The 16,764-nt window shown below is 44.7% G+C and overlaps 1 long non-coding RNA gene across 2 annotated transcripts in view; it reads right to left on the minus strand.

The window, feature by feature from the left end:
• The window catches only part of LOC104989966, a 76,061-nt gene extending 59,494 nt beyond the window's left edge, over positions 1-16,567 (minus strand). For both annotated transcript variants that reach the window (XR_825442.1, XR_825443.1), the window contains exon 1: positions 16,362-16,567. This is a non-coding gene — a long non-coding RNA (uncharacterized LOC104989966). The remainder of the gene's footprint in view (positions 1-16,361) is intronic.
• Positions 16,568-16,764: the final 197 nt, after the last annotated feature.

A 16,764-nucleotide genomic window follows, 5' to 3' on the forward strand; every position in this document is an offset into this window, starting at 1 on the left:
GGAATATTCAATTTGAAGTACTACAGATCCTGAACTGAATGATTAATAACAAATCCTTACTTAGAAGCCATGTAGAACACCAATGGCCAAGAAAGCCATCTGAAGAAAACAGAGGAAAAAGTTAAAGATTAAATCCTGGGCCTCTCACTTAATAGACATCAGAAGCATAATGTATGCTCAATAGGAGAATGAGTCAAAATACCTGATCTGAAACCTAGCTCTGCCTCTTAGAAGGTCCATACTCCAGATAAACAGCTCCCCTGTCTGATGCACAGTTTCTTACTCTAATAAAATGGATGCCTACCAGTGATGACTGTTGCAGTGCAGATAAAAAGACGGTAGTAGATAGTTAGATACAGTTACATAGCATATGACACACATACACACTTTGAAAATGGCAGCTGCTATTATTATTACTAAATCACTGCACACACTATATTACTGATATTGTTTATGCTTCTACCTCTACAGTTTAGGGCAACCACAGCCACCAGAAAGTGTGTGTGTGTGGTGGGAGTTGGGGGTGGGGAGAACCAGAAAGGAAAACATCATAAAGGGGAAGCCCTCGCATTAAACTCTGGCTTGGCCCCTAAACCATACATTTGTGTGGCAAGCTCCAGCACAGCTAAGACTAAGGGAACCACACTGAGATTGGGGGTACTCTCCATTACTGGAGAGACAATGGGAACAGGTGGACCTGTCAATCTGAATGCCTAATGAAATAAAACAAAACAAAGAAATCAATACTCTTTGGAGGCATACAGCAGAATCCAGGGACTTTTTTACAGTACAGGCTATTCACTATACCCAGGGTACAATCCAAAGTTACTCAATAAACAATGAAAACATAAACTAGCTAAAAGAGAAAAAAGTCAAAGCAGGTTGAAAGGATCCAAATGTTGGAATTACAGACAAAGATTTTAAAACAACTATTATAAAATGCTTATGGATGTAAAAGAAAATATGCCTTTAAGGATGTCCCTGGTGGTCCAGTGGTCAAGATTCGGGCTCCCAACACAGCAGAACCATGTTCAATCCCTGGTCAGGGAGCTAGATTTCACATGCCACAACTAAAGAATGAGCCCTCGTCCAACCACTAAGACCTGAAGCAGCCAAATAAACACAATTTTTTTAACAAATGAGAAGAAAATATGCCTATAATGACTGAAAAAGCAATAAATCTCAGCAAAGAAATGTCTACTATAAAAAGACACCAAATAAAAGTCTAAAATTGAAACAGTATCTCAAATTCAAAAATTTACTAGCAGACTTAACAGGATAAAGATGACTAAATAACGTCCAAGAATTCCCCAAATTCAATGAAATAAATAAGGACATAAATTCAAGGACCTCAGCAACATCAAGAAGATAAATACAGTTGGCCCCTGAACACGTCGGGGTTAATCCAAATAGAATGTAAGAGTCTGTCCTCCAAATGGGAGGTTCCTCTGCATCCACAGATTCAACCAGCCACAGACCATGGAGCCCTGAAGTATTTACTACTGAGAAAAACCTGCCTATAAGTGCACCTGCACAGCTCCAATCCAAGTTCTCTGAGGGTCAATTGTACTCAGAAAACTATAGCTAGACACATCACAGTCAAAATGCTGATAACCAAAGAGAATCTAGAAAGCAGCCAAGAAAAAACAAAAAATGGCATACAAGGAGTAATGGTTGGGGTGTCTCCTGACTCCTCAACCAGAAACAGTGGAGGGAGAAGACCATGGAAGTAAACCGCTGAGGCACCAAAAGAGAAAACATCAATCCAGAACTCGACATCCAGTGACACATCCTTCAGGGAGGAAGACGAAACAAAGACACCATCAGACAAGAAACAGAAAAAAGCACACACACTAAGAATTTATTTAATACATCCTCTTAAACATTGCCAGCTAACGCAGACTACAAGAAACACTTGATGAAGTTCTGTAGGCTGAAAAAGAATGGGATCACCTGGAAACTTTACCCAGAAGGAATCTAGAGAGCTGGAAACGGTATATATATGGGTAGAAGTTTCAAAAACTATTCTTCTGCCTAATTTCTTCAAAATATACATGATGGTTTAAAAGCAATACAAACCAAACATTATAACTTGGTATCATAGAATTTACAATTTTCACAATGCTATCTTTTAAATGGATAACCAAGAAGGTCCTACTGTACAGCACAGGGAACTCTGCTTAATGTTATATGGCAGCCTGGATGGGAGAGGAGTTTGCGAGAGAATGGATATATGCATATGCATGGCCGAGTCCCTTTGCTTTCCACTTGAAACTATCACAACACTGTTAGTCGGCTATACTCCAATATAAAACAAAAAGCTTTTTTTAAAAAAAGAAAGAGCAATAAAGAGATTACCAGGCCAAAAAAAAAAAAGACTGTGCCTTAATGCAGGGGGTGCAGGTTCAATCCCTGGTCAGGAAACTAGGATCCCACATGTCTCACGATATGGCAAAAAACAATTTAAAAAAAGAAAAGAAAGAAAGCAAGCTTCCTTTCACACTGGTCTGTCTTGAACTGGCTCATCTTCTTTTTGAATACAGACCAGATCTCACACTCAGATCTTTACCAGACAACTGTGTCTATCTAGAATTTTATCATGTAATTTTACTTCTGTCTTATTCCCTGATGGCTCAGTTTGTAAAGAATCTACCCACAGTGCAGGAGATGCAGGCTTGGTCTCTGGGTAGGAAAGATCCCCTGGAGAAGGAAAAAGCAACCCACTCCAGTATTCTTGCCTGGAAAATCCCATGGACAGAGGAGCCTGGCAGGCTACAGTCCATGGGGTCACAAAGTGTAGGACTCCCACAAGTTTCTCAACATGTTTTTAAACAAAAGAAATTAGTTGATATAAAGACAATTACAGGTGGTATATAGATAAAGCAGAAATAAGAAAAGTGGTACATAAATGACCGACTTCTGAAAATTACTGTATTTGTGTAATCCAGGGAAAATATTCCCACTAATAGGATCACATTCGTATGCAAACAATAGTGTCTTTTATTCCAAATTCTAAATGTAGGTGAACATTTTCCTTTGTGTGGATCAACATCCTGGCCCTTTCCAAAATCCTACTTGAAACCATATCAATGAAAGTATTACTATTTACTTGTAAATAATGTATTAAAATTGTTTAACTACTCCATAAAAGCAGCAGAGTTTACTGAAAAGAACATGCAAGGCCGAAGTGGAACCACTTCCCATAAAGGGAATGAAAATAGCCAGCAGGTTCAGGTTCAACTCTGATGGCATTCTGACCAGACACTGGGATTAATAACTTCTTCCTATGACATTTTAGGGCTTCCCTGGTGGCTCAGAGGGTAAAGAATCTGCCTACAATGCAGGAAACCTGGGTTTGATCCCTGGGTTGGGAAGATGCCCTGGAGAAGGGAATGGCTACCCACTCCGGTATTCTGGCCTGGAGAATTCCATGGACAGAGGAGCCTGGTGGGCTACAGTGCTGCTGCTGCTACTGCTACTAAGTCACCCCAGTCATGTCTGACTCTGTGCGACCCCATAGACAGCAGCCCACCAGGCTCCCCCGTCCCTGGGATTCTCCAGGCAAGAACACCGGACTGGGTTGCCATTTCCTTCTCCAATGCATAAAAGTGAAAAGTGAAAGTGAGGTCACTCAGTCGTGTGCGACTCTTTGCGACCCCAGTCACTATGATATTTTAATTTTTTTTTATTTAAGTCTTCAAAGACAAACAAAATCAGTCAACAGCCGATGAACTATGTAATAACAGCAGGGTTTCTTAGCCCCGGCAGGAGTGGCGTGGTCAGTCTCAGTTGTGGGGCTGCTCTGTATGTCACAGGACATCCCGCAGCTTTCCTGGCCTCAACTCACAGGTGGCCAGGAGCACCCTGTCCCCACTCTGAAAATAAGAATGTCTCCAGACATTGCCACGGGTCCCTAGTCGAGAACCACTGTGAAAAAGAAAGACGTGGCAGGTGTCGTTACCTGTTGAGCGGATGGTCCCATAAGGGAAGGGGCCTCAGGTCAGCAGGAATGCCCCCTTGGCCCTCCTTGGCCTCTCAGACCTCACCTCCCACTACTCCTGCCCCCACCCCTCACCCACCCTGTCCTCCAACCACGCAGCTCCTCACTGTTCCCCCAGGACTCTGGTCACTTCCCTGGTGTGGGGGGGTCATTACACGACCCGGGGCTTCCCTCTGCCCAGAGGTCTGCTTCCCAAGGTATCCTCTTTGATAACGTCCTTCTTCTCAGTTAAATCTCTGCTCCCTCATCTTCTCACTGAGGTCCGCCCTGACCACCTGATTTTGAAACTGCACGCCTCCCGCCTATGCCCCACCCTACCCTGATCCACTTCTCTCCTTTTTCAGGGACTGGATCACCTTCTGACACGGAGAACATTCTCCTCCTGCATCTACTGCTTACGGTGGGTCCACCCCCGCACCGCTGCCGCTGCACCCAGGGCAAAAATCTGTCACTGACTCTTCGATATGCCTGGCACACAGCTGGCAATCAGTAGAAGCTGCTGAATGAACGAATGCATACATGGTAAAGAACTGTCGAGCTAGCCTGCTGTGCCTTCCTGACAGTGCCAGTAACACACAAAATGGCTCCTGCTCTCAGAAAGAATTTTCTAGGATGTACATTTCTAGCCACTGCCCATAGAGCAAACTGTCTGGCAACTGTTCACAGGAATAAGGAGTAAAGGTCTAATGGACACGGTGACACCAGGAGCAACTGATTATTCTGAAGCCCCACGAGTCCAGGTCACCCAGAAACATCGGGAATCTCAAGCATTCAAGCTAGAAATGAAATATGAAGTCGGGTATGAATTTGTTCAAATTTTTTCATTATACTCTCTCACATTTGAAAAAAAAAAAAAAGTTACCTACCCCATTCATGAAAGCTTAAAATAGTATGGAAAAGCAAAGACTTCTTAAGAAAATAGTCTCTAATACCTTCAAGGCTTCTTGGTCCCATGTAAAACATTTAAAAAACAATACTGATCATGACTGGCTTCATTTGCCATCTATGCAATGACTTTCAAGCAGCAGCTGCTAAGTTTGTGCCACGGGTTAGATTCATTGGCAAGTCTACACAGGACCACATTGACTCCTTGGGCTCTGATTGCTGGTGGCTCAGACGGAAAAGAGTCTGCCTGCAATGCAGGAGACGCAGGTTCAATGCCTGGGTCAGGAAGATCCCCTGGAGGGAATGGCAACCCACTCCAGTATTCCTGACTGCAGAATGCCATGGACAGAGGAGCCTGGTGGGCTACAGTCCATGGGGGGTTACACGGAGTTGGACACGACTGAGCGGCTAACACCTTCACTGATTTCTTACCAAAAATGACAAATAATGACAAAGGCTGAAGAGCTAAGAAGTGCTCTTTGCCTTGTAGGGGTGAGGGCCCCCTCGCACCACACCTTCTGCTCAGCACCCTGTCCGCCACTGCACATCTCCATGTCCACATAGTTCCTGAACTATAGGGTCCATGTTCCCATGACTGTGGTGCATATCAGCCAGTAGCTGTGGTGGCTACCTGCCCTCCAGTGGAACCGTCCAAGTTTAAAAACCCAGCTGACCAACTAAGAGATACAATGCTCATCCAACCAAAGCCAGAGTGGTTATGAAGCAGTAGTCTTAAGCTCACACAACCAAAGATGAGGTTGGCTCCTCTTCAGTGAGGTCCTGGTCAGTTCACAAATTATAATGGCACTGTTACCCTTTGACCCTGATGCTAGGTGACTAAGTAGAAATAACAAATAAAACTCTTCTCGTTAACTATATTTCTGGAAGTTATAAACCTGGGGGGTGGGGTGGGAAAAGGGGTTGATAGCCTCTTCTATACTAACTGGTTACTAAAGGGTTATCTACCAAAAATAATGCACACTGTCAGTATACTCATCTTTTAAAACAGGCTGGGGCAAAGAATACATTGGATGAGGCTGCTCTGGCCAAAACACACAGTGGACATCTGTGTGCACGTCAGTGCTTTTCATAAGACACCAATCTGTCTTAAAACAGGCTGAGTATGAACTAACACTTCAAATATAATGTTAGGTGGATGTGATGTATAGGTTCAAAGTACCTTAGATACAAGCTAATAAAAAGAGGGAAAGAAAAGAAATGTTACACATCATTTTCCATCAAGAAAAGGATTAGAGGATCCACTACAAAAAAACAGAAGGTGTGTTCACAGCAGACTCATGGCAACCACCCTCTGCTCTATCCACCCTGGTTGACTTCAGGAGATGACAGTATACCATAATTCAACAGAGTACTGGAGATTCAGATGACAAAGGCATGGTCCCCAGACTCGAGGCCCCCCAGGGAACAAAGACCTTCCCACACATAACAACACACAATCCCCCTGTGACAAGAGCCATGGAGTTCAGGTATAAACAAAGCAGGGAGGAGACTGGTTCTGCTTACAGAAGGAGGTGAAAGGAGGTGTTTCCCTAGGACAGAAGGGTATTTGAGTTGGACTTTGAAGATTGAGTAGGAGTCCACCACAGAGGAAGAGAGAGGGGGTCTGGGAAAGGGAAAGAGACCATTCTGGATGAAGGGAAGAGCACAGCAGGGGAAAAAGAAAGGCTGTTGCTGCCTCGGAGTGGCTCGGGAAGCCAGAAACTTCCCACGAAGCCACCAAGCCCTGGCTGAGCAGCCACCACAGAACTGGTTGGAAGCAGAAAGGTGAGAAAAAATAAACATAGTAAAACATGCCCAGAGAGATACGTTTATTGGCCCAGACATGAACAGGGGTAGAAATGGAGGCAGGATATTAGAGCATGACTACCCCAGTAAGTGTTTTCATTAAGCGTTCCTTCTCCAGACATGCCCGGAATTTAGGGTTCTCCGTTCAACATGCCATCTTGTCACTATGACTCAGTAAGACAGGCCACCCTGGGCCAGCCCAATTAGCCACCCAATCTCAATTTTCCACTCTTTAACACAGCACTCGGGGACGCTGGTTGAGAGAAGATGACAGATGGGCCCCCGTCTGTGTCCGTTTCAAAATATGAGAAGACTGGTTGATGACAGCCGACAAGGAGTCTAGCCTTATTTGCAAAATGTGCACTTAAAAAAAAGCGGAGAGAGAGTGAGAAAACTGTATTAATGTAGAACTTGCATAATTGATAATTCCTGCGCTTCTCATTAGCCACTCTTCAATGAACAATAACTAAGTCTCTGCAAGGCCTTAAATGATTTGGGGGGAGATGAGAGTAAACCATCCATTAATGTATTATTTAAAGTGGCTTCATCCTTCTTGCTAACAGGCTTATAAATACTAATGCGAATTCTTAAATTGGAACTATTTCTAAAAGCTAGACCAGACAAACCCAACCCATCTGAAAAAGAAAGAGCATTCTTGATTCTTCACTGGCTTTGTGGGAGAAGGGAGAAGGACCGACCCCTGAACGCTGCAGGTCCTTGTTGACTTAACTAAATTTCAACAGCAAGTTGCTCAGGCAAACTTTCTCTGTATAAATGCCATTCTCTAACAAGACCCACATAGATTTATTAGCTCCTGTATGAGCGGATCCGTCTGATGCATAATATTCTCTATCACAAATCTTGGAGGGCTACTGATGGTTGTTACTACTAGCACTATGGGTTGGCTGAACAGACCGACCCAACTCACAAGACGCTGGCCTTTCTACACCTTGCATACATGGAAATTCCTCTTTGATTTGTGGCTTTAATCACAGCTTCCAAAACTTGGTCATTATTTATGAGTCTGACTTTTATACTGACGGTCAAGGGGACACACTGACTCGGGTTACCTGATAGGCAAGCCATCTTTAGCTCCCAGCTGCCATGGGCTCCACGGTGATATTACACATCTCAATTTTCCTGCCGACACACCTGGCTGGGGATAGAACTGGAGGAGGTGGGGGTGAGGGGGCCTGAGTCTACACAGCGTTAATGAGTACAAGAGTTCTGCTAGAAAATGCAGTGATTTCCCCCCCAGACATGAGGAAGATTCGAAAAGGAAAAAAGGTTGGAAAAGAAAACCAACAGCCGCTGGGGTGTTATGTGTGGGTGCATGTGTGTGCCGAGTCACTTCAGTTGTGTCCAACTATTTGTGACTCTGAACTGCAGCCCACCAGGCTCCTCTGTCCATGGGATTCTCTAGGCAAGAATACCAGAGCGGGTTGCCACGCCCTCCCCCAGGGGATCTTCCTGATCCAGGGATCCAACCCAAATCTCTTCTGTCTCCTGCACTGGCAGGCGGAGTCTTGGCTCTATTTTCTTGCTGCTCAAGATACTTGAGGCAATCAAGCAATGCAGGCCGACATTACACCACTATTCTAACAATCACCTTGGCCACGTTGCCAGGAGGGTCACCTTTCTCCTTGTGGAAAGAAGCACACTCCTCTGAGGATGTGCTAGTTCGGACACGTGTTTGGATGCATGAGTCCCATGCCCGGCTCACACGTCCCACCCTGCCCTCACCTGCCCCGCTTGCTCTCCACCATCTTCCTCTTGCACTGACCCCGTCCCCCCAACCCATGGCTATGCTCTCCCTTGTGCCTCCATCTTAAAAAGCAATGCTTTTCAGAAAAGTGTATAGATAGTAAGTGATCCACATGACAAACTTTTAAACTGAATATACTCAGCTCAAGAAAGAATCTTTCTAGCTTCTCCAAACCCGCCCCCTCCTATCCATGCTCCCTCCCACCTTCTGCCTTACATGTGTTGGGGGAGTCGGGGCACACTCTCCTGCCTTCTTCATCAGATCACGGAGATTGCCGTGCCATTTCTGCGCTCTGTGTAAATAGTCACGCAGTCTCTACCTTTTGTATATGGCTTCCTTCACTGACCACTATGTGATGTTCATCTGTATTACTGAGTGGAGCTGGAGATCACTCACTCTTAGAGCTGCATTGTTTTCCACTGTGTAAACATAACTACACTTTATAATCCATTGTACTCAATGAGGACATGTGTGTGGGTTCTAGTTTTCAACTATTAAGAATAGTTAAGAACTATTAAGAACATAGTTTTCAACTACGACCCTGTCTTCTTTCCATTATTGGCTCTGCTGGGTCATTCTGGCATGTAGAATCTTGTTTCAGCATGTGAATTCTTAGTTGTGGCATGTGGGATCTAGTTCCCTGATTAGGGATTGCACAGGGACCCCCTGCATCGGGAGAGCGGAGTCTTAGCCATTGGACCACCAGGGAAGTTCTGACCATGACTTTTTGAAAACATGTGTTCACATTTTGTTGGGCAAATAACCAGGCATGGAACTGTTGAGTCCATCTTTTTTTTTTTTTTTTAAGGTTCTCAGAGTAGATACAAATAACGCAAATCTGTTCTGGGCTCTTCTATCTAAGAAGCAAAGCAAGTGATTTCAACCCCTCCAACCTCTCAAGCTGCTTCTTCTGGAAAGGGTCTGTTTTCCCTGCTAGACTGGGAGCTCCCCAAAGCAGTGCTGCTAAGTCAAGTCAGTCGTGTCCGACTCTGTGAGATCCTATAGACAGAAGCCCACCAGGCTCCTCTATCCCCGGGATTCTCCAGGCAAGAACAGAGGAGTGGGTTGCCATTTCCTTCTCCAATGCATGAATGTGAGAAGTGAAAGTGAAGTCACTCAGTCGTATCCAACTTTTAGAGGCCCCATGGACTGTAGCCTACCAGGCTCCTCCAACCATGGGATTTCCCAGGCAAGAGTACTGGAGTGGGGTGCCATTGCCTTCTCCGCCCCAAAGCAGTGACCATTCCTCAAAATGCCCAAAGGCCAGCCAGCATCTGGAATACAGTGGGTGCTCAATGCAGGACCACTGAGCTACAGGACTGCAGGCAACACTGCCTCAACCCCTGCAGCCTTCCCAACTCATTCTGGCCTGGCTTCTGCTCCTTGGCTTCATAGGAGAAGTTCTCACTGAGGTCATTCGCCCATGGCCCTCCTGGGCTTGAGCCAAATCAACCGGCACCTCCCATCTGCGCCATTGCTACTCTCGCCTGTCCTCTAGGTGGGAGCAGCTCTGGGATGGGGCCCAGGGATTCTTCATCCCTCTTCCCCCAGCACCTCCCGCAGGCTGGTGCCTGGGAGGCACCGGAAGAACATCTATTACCCAGATGATTTTCCAAACAGGGAAAGTGAGCACCTGCCTTCATCTCTAATTTTTTTTTTCAATTTTTCCAATCAGGTAAAGGCTAAGTGATGTTCTGAAGCTCAGAATTGCTTCCTCTTTCATTAGCTAGACTTTGTTGCAGAAATTTCTGCTTAAAAAAAAAAATCTTAATTTGTGGTGTAGAAAGCCATATAAAACTCTTTTTAAACAGAGACAATTCCAGGGAATCTCTGGTGTTCACCTGTTTCTCTCACAGGAAATGGAAAATACAGAACAACTAGAGTAAAACGCATTACGATTATCAGACAGGAAGCAAGGCTGACTCGGCTCCCACCACACTGACTCTTCTGTTCCTTGCCACCCTCATCCTGTTGGAAGGAGATAGGTACATGCTTCTAATCCCCAAACACCAACAGGAAAAGTGAGACGTGAAGTCTGAGCGGCTTTTTGAGGGCTACCCAACAGGGCAGGGCTTGTGCCAGCAGAAGTCAGCTCTTCGGACTGAGCCCCTTGGGAAAGACAGCCTCTGGGCTGGCTCAGCTAATCGATGGACTTCGGGTCTCTGATGGGACAAAATCAAGTTTCAGAGAAAGACAAATATCATGTGATATAGCTTACAGATGGAATCTTTAAAAAATGACACAAACGAACTTATTTACAAAACAGACTCACGGACTAGAAAACAAACTTATGGTTATCAAAGGGGAAGTGGGGAAAGATAAATTAGGAGCTTGGGATTAACATATACACACTACTATATATAAAATAGGTAACCAACCAACAAGATCTATTGTATAGCACAGAGAACTATACTCAATATCTTGCAATAGCCTATAATGGGAAAGAATCTGAAAAAGAATATACATAAAATAAATATATAATTTAAAAGATTTATATATATACATAATACATATATAACTGAATCACTTTGCTGTACACATGAACTTAACACAATGTTGTAAATTACACTTCAAATAAACCACCCCCTCAAAAAAGGGGGGTAAAAATAGAATCAAGTTTGATTTAGAACAGAAGGCCAAATCCAGCCCACTGCCTGTGTTTGTAAATAAAACTTTATTAGCAAACAACTATGTCCATTCATTTATGTATATCTGTGAGTGCTACTTGGAGAAGGAAATAGCAACCCACTCCAGTATTCTTGCCTAGAGAATCCCATGGACAGAGGATCCTGGTGGGCTGCTGTCCATAGGGTCGCACAGAGTCAGACACGTCTGAAGCGACTTAGCATGCATACATGGATTGGAGAAGGAAATGCCAACCCACTCCTGTATTCTTGCCTGGAGAATCCCAGGGACAGAGGAGCCTGGTGGGCTGCCGTCTATGGGGTCACACACAGTCAGACACGACTGAAGCAACTTAGCTGCTACAGCAGCAGCAGCGAGTGCTACTAGACTACAATGGCAGACTTGAGTGCTTGCATTAGGACTTCGGGCCAGCAAAGTCTAAAATGTTTACTGTCTGATCCTTTATGGGGAAAAAAAAAATTGCCCATCTCTGATTTAGAGAACAATCTAATGGCTGGATTTCATTCTATTTCCCAACTGTTAATATACTCAAGTTCCTGTTCAAACTAGTTCACTCAACAGGGAGGTTTTTACTTAATTTTTTTGACAATCTTTGATTCAAGTTTATGTAATAGTTCAGAGAAAAATTTCAGTGGTTTGGTTTAGGGATCAAATTAATATAGTTTCTCCGCTTGGTTGTGGTCCTTGAGCAGAACATTGTTACAAACCTGACCAAAGTGGGCAGGTGAAACAGAATGCTTCCTGCTCTGGAGGGTGTCTTTTATTCAAGCTTGAACATACTCCACTCCTTCTATTCTAAGAGTCTATCTGTAGTCCTCAAACTTAGCTAATCCTATTTCTAACAAAGAAACACACATCATTTGATGGCACCTAGTTTTCTTCATCAATAGGAGTATACCTTTTTCCAACTTCTTTCATAGCTACCTCTTGAAACCTGAACATTTGGAATGAAATACACTGTCCCGCAAATACTAATACATTTTCCAAGTCTGTGTTTTGAAGCTAAATATATCTTACAATAACATGGCAGCTGAATTCAGAACTGAAATCCAGCATTAAACCCTTCATATAGACGTTTGATCATATATGAAACTTTCATCTCATTTTTAAAAACTTTTTATTAAGGAAATTTTCAAACATATGCAAAAACATAATACTATAATAAACCCCCACACCCTTAACCAGCCAGTTTCAACAAATAGTCTGCCAACTTTTCCCACTCATCTTTCTTTCCAACTTGTTGATTATTTACTGTTTGCTGCAGTATTTTAAAAGCAGACCTCACAGATCATATTGTTTCACCCACAAATGCCTATTTGCTTCTGTTAAATAAGGTCCTTCGCCTTCAAACAAAACTGTGATACCACTATCACATCTGACAAAATTAATAATAATTCTTCATATAACCTAATACCTGGGTCAAGTTTAATTTTCCCCACTGTCTCAATAATGTCTTTTTATAGCTCATTTGTTCAACTAAGGATCCACATATGACCATATATTATACTTTGTTGATAGGTCTCTTTATATCTGCAACAGAGTCCCCTCACTTTTTTCCACCCACCACTAGTACACATTTAAATTCTAATTGGTCAAGCAAGCCTTACCAGGAGTGACACCTCTTAGCCCCCACAAGCTTTAATCACCCCAGCCGCTGACAGGCCTATAAGCCCTTGAGGCAGAGATGCACCCAGCTCCACCTTCCGCGTGCCGTCTACCACCAGGACCACTGTGTCTGGCCATCTCACACTCTTTTTGCTCTCAAGAGAAGGAATTTAGGTTGCTTCAGCAGGCTAATTCACTAAAATTGTCTTTTTTGTGCTCTGATGGCCCAGAGACTGAATGATTTTGAAAAAACACGGCAACCTTTCCTGATGGCTTCTTTTTGAAGTGAGCCAGTTTAATGAAGAAATCACAAAGTAAATCAGACAAGCCTCGTAATCCATCTTGGTTACCAGTAACGACATTAACTGAACACCTAGATCATGGAGGGAGGACACTAGGTTATAAAAAGGATGACCAGTGTCCCTGGCCAAGGAGACTTAGAGCCTAGATGAAATGGCTATCCCGTCATTTAGACCAAAAAAAAGTCCAAGAAAGACAACAGATGCAGAACCCACCCAAACCAACAAACTGTGCCCTCCCATTAGCTTAAGAATATTTGTGAGATTGATCTCTGTGATGGAATAAAAAGAGGAAGAGTCAGAACTAGTCAAACTAGTCTGATTGCTAGTTTTGCTAGTTCTATCATTTATGACCTATGCCGTACTGAATAAGTCACTTAACCTCTCTGATTCTCTTTCATCATTTATAAAACAGGAACAATCCCGCCTACCACACAGTAGCAACCCTTAACACAGGAACAGAAAATCTTACATGAATGCCTAGTAGTAATGATGACAGCTAAAATAATAACAGTAATAATCAATGAATGGAATACTCTATGCCAGGCACTGGGCTAAGATGTCTTTTTTTAAATACTTAATTAATTAATTATTTATTTGCTGGGTCTTAGTTGCAGCTTTTGGGATCTTCAATCTTTGATGAGGCATGTGTGATTTTTTTAGGTGCAGCATTCAAACTCTTGGTTGGATAATGTGAGATCTAGTTCCCTGACCAAGGATCGAACCCAGGCCCCCTACTTTGGGAGTGTAAGTCTTAGCCACTGGACCACCAAGAAGTCCCTAAAACATTTTGTGTCTTCTGTTTCATCTAATCCTTGTATCAGTCCTATGAAGCATCTCCAGTTGTCAGGTCTTCCAGATGAAGAAAGTGAACAAAGGTGAGTGATCAGCTCATGCTGACTCAACTAAAGACAGGAAGTGGGTCACCGGACCTCAGGGTTTTTGCCATAATCACAGTGTAATAATGCCTCCCAAATACTACCACAGTAAAGTGTAAAGGTGGGACCCAGGGCAGCATAAGTACTGGGGGGGGAAGGCCCTCTTATTATGGCTATTAACTAGACCAATTATATTGTAATTTCATAGATACAGCATCCTGAAGACTCCACATCTGTGCAATAAGGAAGCCTTGGGAGGCTCCCCGAGTGGCCCTACCCATGGCCTGGGTGTGTTCAGAGCCATGATGCTGGTTTCCTTCCTTACCGGGACAAGTCTTCAGCAGTCTCCTAAACAGTAAGTGTCACCTAAGATATGTACAAATAGAGCCAAAATCAGAATTATTTTCCTATATAATCTCTTAATTCCTTTCTGTATACATATACAGAAAAGACAAAAGGAAGTTACCTGCCAGAAGAGATCCAATTGCCTGCCACCACCACCCTTTGAAAGTCCAAGCCAGCCAAGGGGAAGAAGCAACTGTGGAACTGAGGCCCTGATCTACAGTTCCAGCAGATTTCCTTGCCAACAGCCAGGTGAGGAAAGCCATTTTGAACCCTCCCATCTCCCCAGAGTTCCAGAGAACACATGAGGCTTCTGTATCACCCAGTCAATGCACAGAATTGTTATGCTGTTGATTTAAACCACTAAGTGTTCAGGTAGTTTGTTAGATAACTGAAAAATAGCCAAAAAACAGCTTTTCCAGACAGGCCAAATACTAAATCTATGAATGAGAGGTGCCTTAACAGCAGCTTACTGTTGCTTATCAAGAGCAATGCTACATTCCTTCCATTCAAAGACACCCATTGACTGAAACATTTTGTAAACCCACGGCCCACATTGTACCTTGCTCCACAGTATTCAATAATTATGAATAATGATCACATCAATAATAATGGCAGGTAATATTTACTGTTTCTTATGTACAAGACTTCATGCTAAACCTTTTATTTTTTATATATTTATTTGGCTGTGCCAGATCTTAGCTGCAGCACACAGGATCTCTGATCGTCATCAAGGCATGCAGGACCTTCTAACTGCAGTATGTAGGATCTTGAGTTACGGCATGCAAACTCTCAGTTATGGCATGTGAGATCTAGTTCCCCCACCAGGGATTGAACCTGGGCCCCCTGCATTAGAAGCACAGAGTCTTAGCCTCTGGACCACCAAAGAAGTTCCTAAACCTTTTATTAGTTAACCTCTACTAAAGCCCTCTGAGGTGGACCATTATTATGCCCATTCTACAGATGAAGCCAATGAAGCTCAGAGAGGTACAGTGACTTGGCCAGGATCACACAGCCAGTAAAGAGTGGCTCAGGACTTCACCCTCTGGCCATCTGACTCCAGAACCCACAACCACTGGCCCCTTCAAGGGTCATTTTACTTTAATAAAGTTGCCGCCTTCTGAAAGAAATAGTGTATAAATTACACATGTTTTTGAAAGAATATGTGTATTCAGCAAGGAAATGTGTATTCTTTCAGAAATATGTCTATAAATAAATGTGCCTGACCTATGGTATTTTCAGTAAACCCTAGTTCTGGTTAGTAGGAAACTTGTAGATGCAGAAGGAAAGAACACAGTAAGCCCCATTGATGTTGGTTACTGTGATGGTTTGTACAGGCTTCCTTCATCAGCAAGCACCCAGGGTTTGGTAATTATCTGTTTACAAGTTGGCTCTCTTCCAGGCCTGTGAGAGCCGTCACAGTCTCAGGTTCATCTTTGTAGGTTCTGGGATCTGCACATGGCCTGGCCCAGAAACAGGAGGTCCTCAAGAAAAGTTTGCTGAATGGAAAAGAAATGCTTCATTCACCACCAGTGCGAACTTGCCTAAACAGGTACATCTTCTCCACCCATCAGTCCTTAAAGTGATTCTAAAGGAGAGGGCAGGAAGGTACAGGAGGGAGACCCATCGGAGAAAGGCAGGTACCAGTGGGCTCCTCAATGGGCTTGTGGCCAAGACACTGGAGAAGTCTGTGCGAGTCTGTGGCCGGCCACACGTAGAGCCGGACCTCCCAAACTCCCCGGCATTCTGAAAAGTCCTGGGGGACAACTGGAGACCCTGGCTGGAAGACCCCCGACCCCGGAGGGGGCCACGCCTCCTCCCGCCGGGAATCGCCAGGATGAACGAAGCACTAGCTCTCCCGGGCCACCGCAGGAGGAGGAGGAAGAGAAAGAAAGTAAGAGAAAGTCAGAAGTTTTCCAACAAAAATCCTCCCCACTGCGGGGAGGGCTCCCCGTCCTCTACCGCCCCCGCCCAGTGAGGAGGGACCGCCACAAGTGATCAAGGCAATTGGGGGTCCCCCTATTCTGGTTCCAACACGAAGAGCCCAGCCTGTAGATCCCACATCCGCCTTCTGTGCACCCCTAATTCTGCGAGAAGTTCCCAGGGAGGGGCGGGATGCCCCAACTGTTACTTACAATCGTCCAAGTCATCCTGCAAGTCCACAAAGTACAGGGACATCTCTGAAAACCAAGAGACACACAAGGAGTTACGAGGGGGCTGCGGCAGGTGGGCTCAGGGACTGTTGTGGGGGTCCTCGGGCCTCGGGGGTTGTTCCGGCTGAAGGGGAGGGGGCGCCCCAAGAGCAGGACCCCATTCACCCGCCATCTTGGGATGACCTGGAGGCGGGGCCGGCGCCTGAGGGGCGGGGCCTGAGTGATAGGGGCGGGGCATATGGCTTAGTGTTCCGCCCCCTCACTGCCAGCCCCGCCCTCGAGCCCGGGCCTCCCCGCAAGCCTCGCTGCGCCGGCCGGCCCCGCCCTCTCGGCGAAGGTGGCTGCCGAAGTGGGCGGGGAGGCCAGGTGACCCGGCCGGCGTCTC

This window comes from Bison bison, unplaced genomic scaffold, assembly GCF_000754665.1.
Source record: "Bison bison bison isolate TAMUID 2011002044 unplaced genomic scaffold, Bison_UMD1.0 scf7180017864167, whole genome shotgun sequence".
Classification (NCBI taxonomy): domain Eukaryota; kingdom Metazoa; phylum Chordata; class Mammalia; order Artiodactyla; family Bovidae; genus Bison; species Bison bison.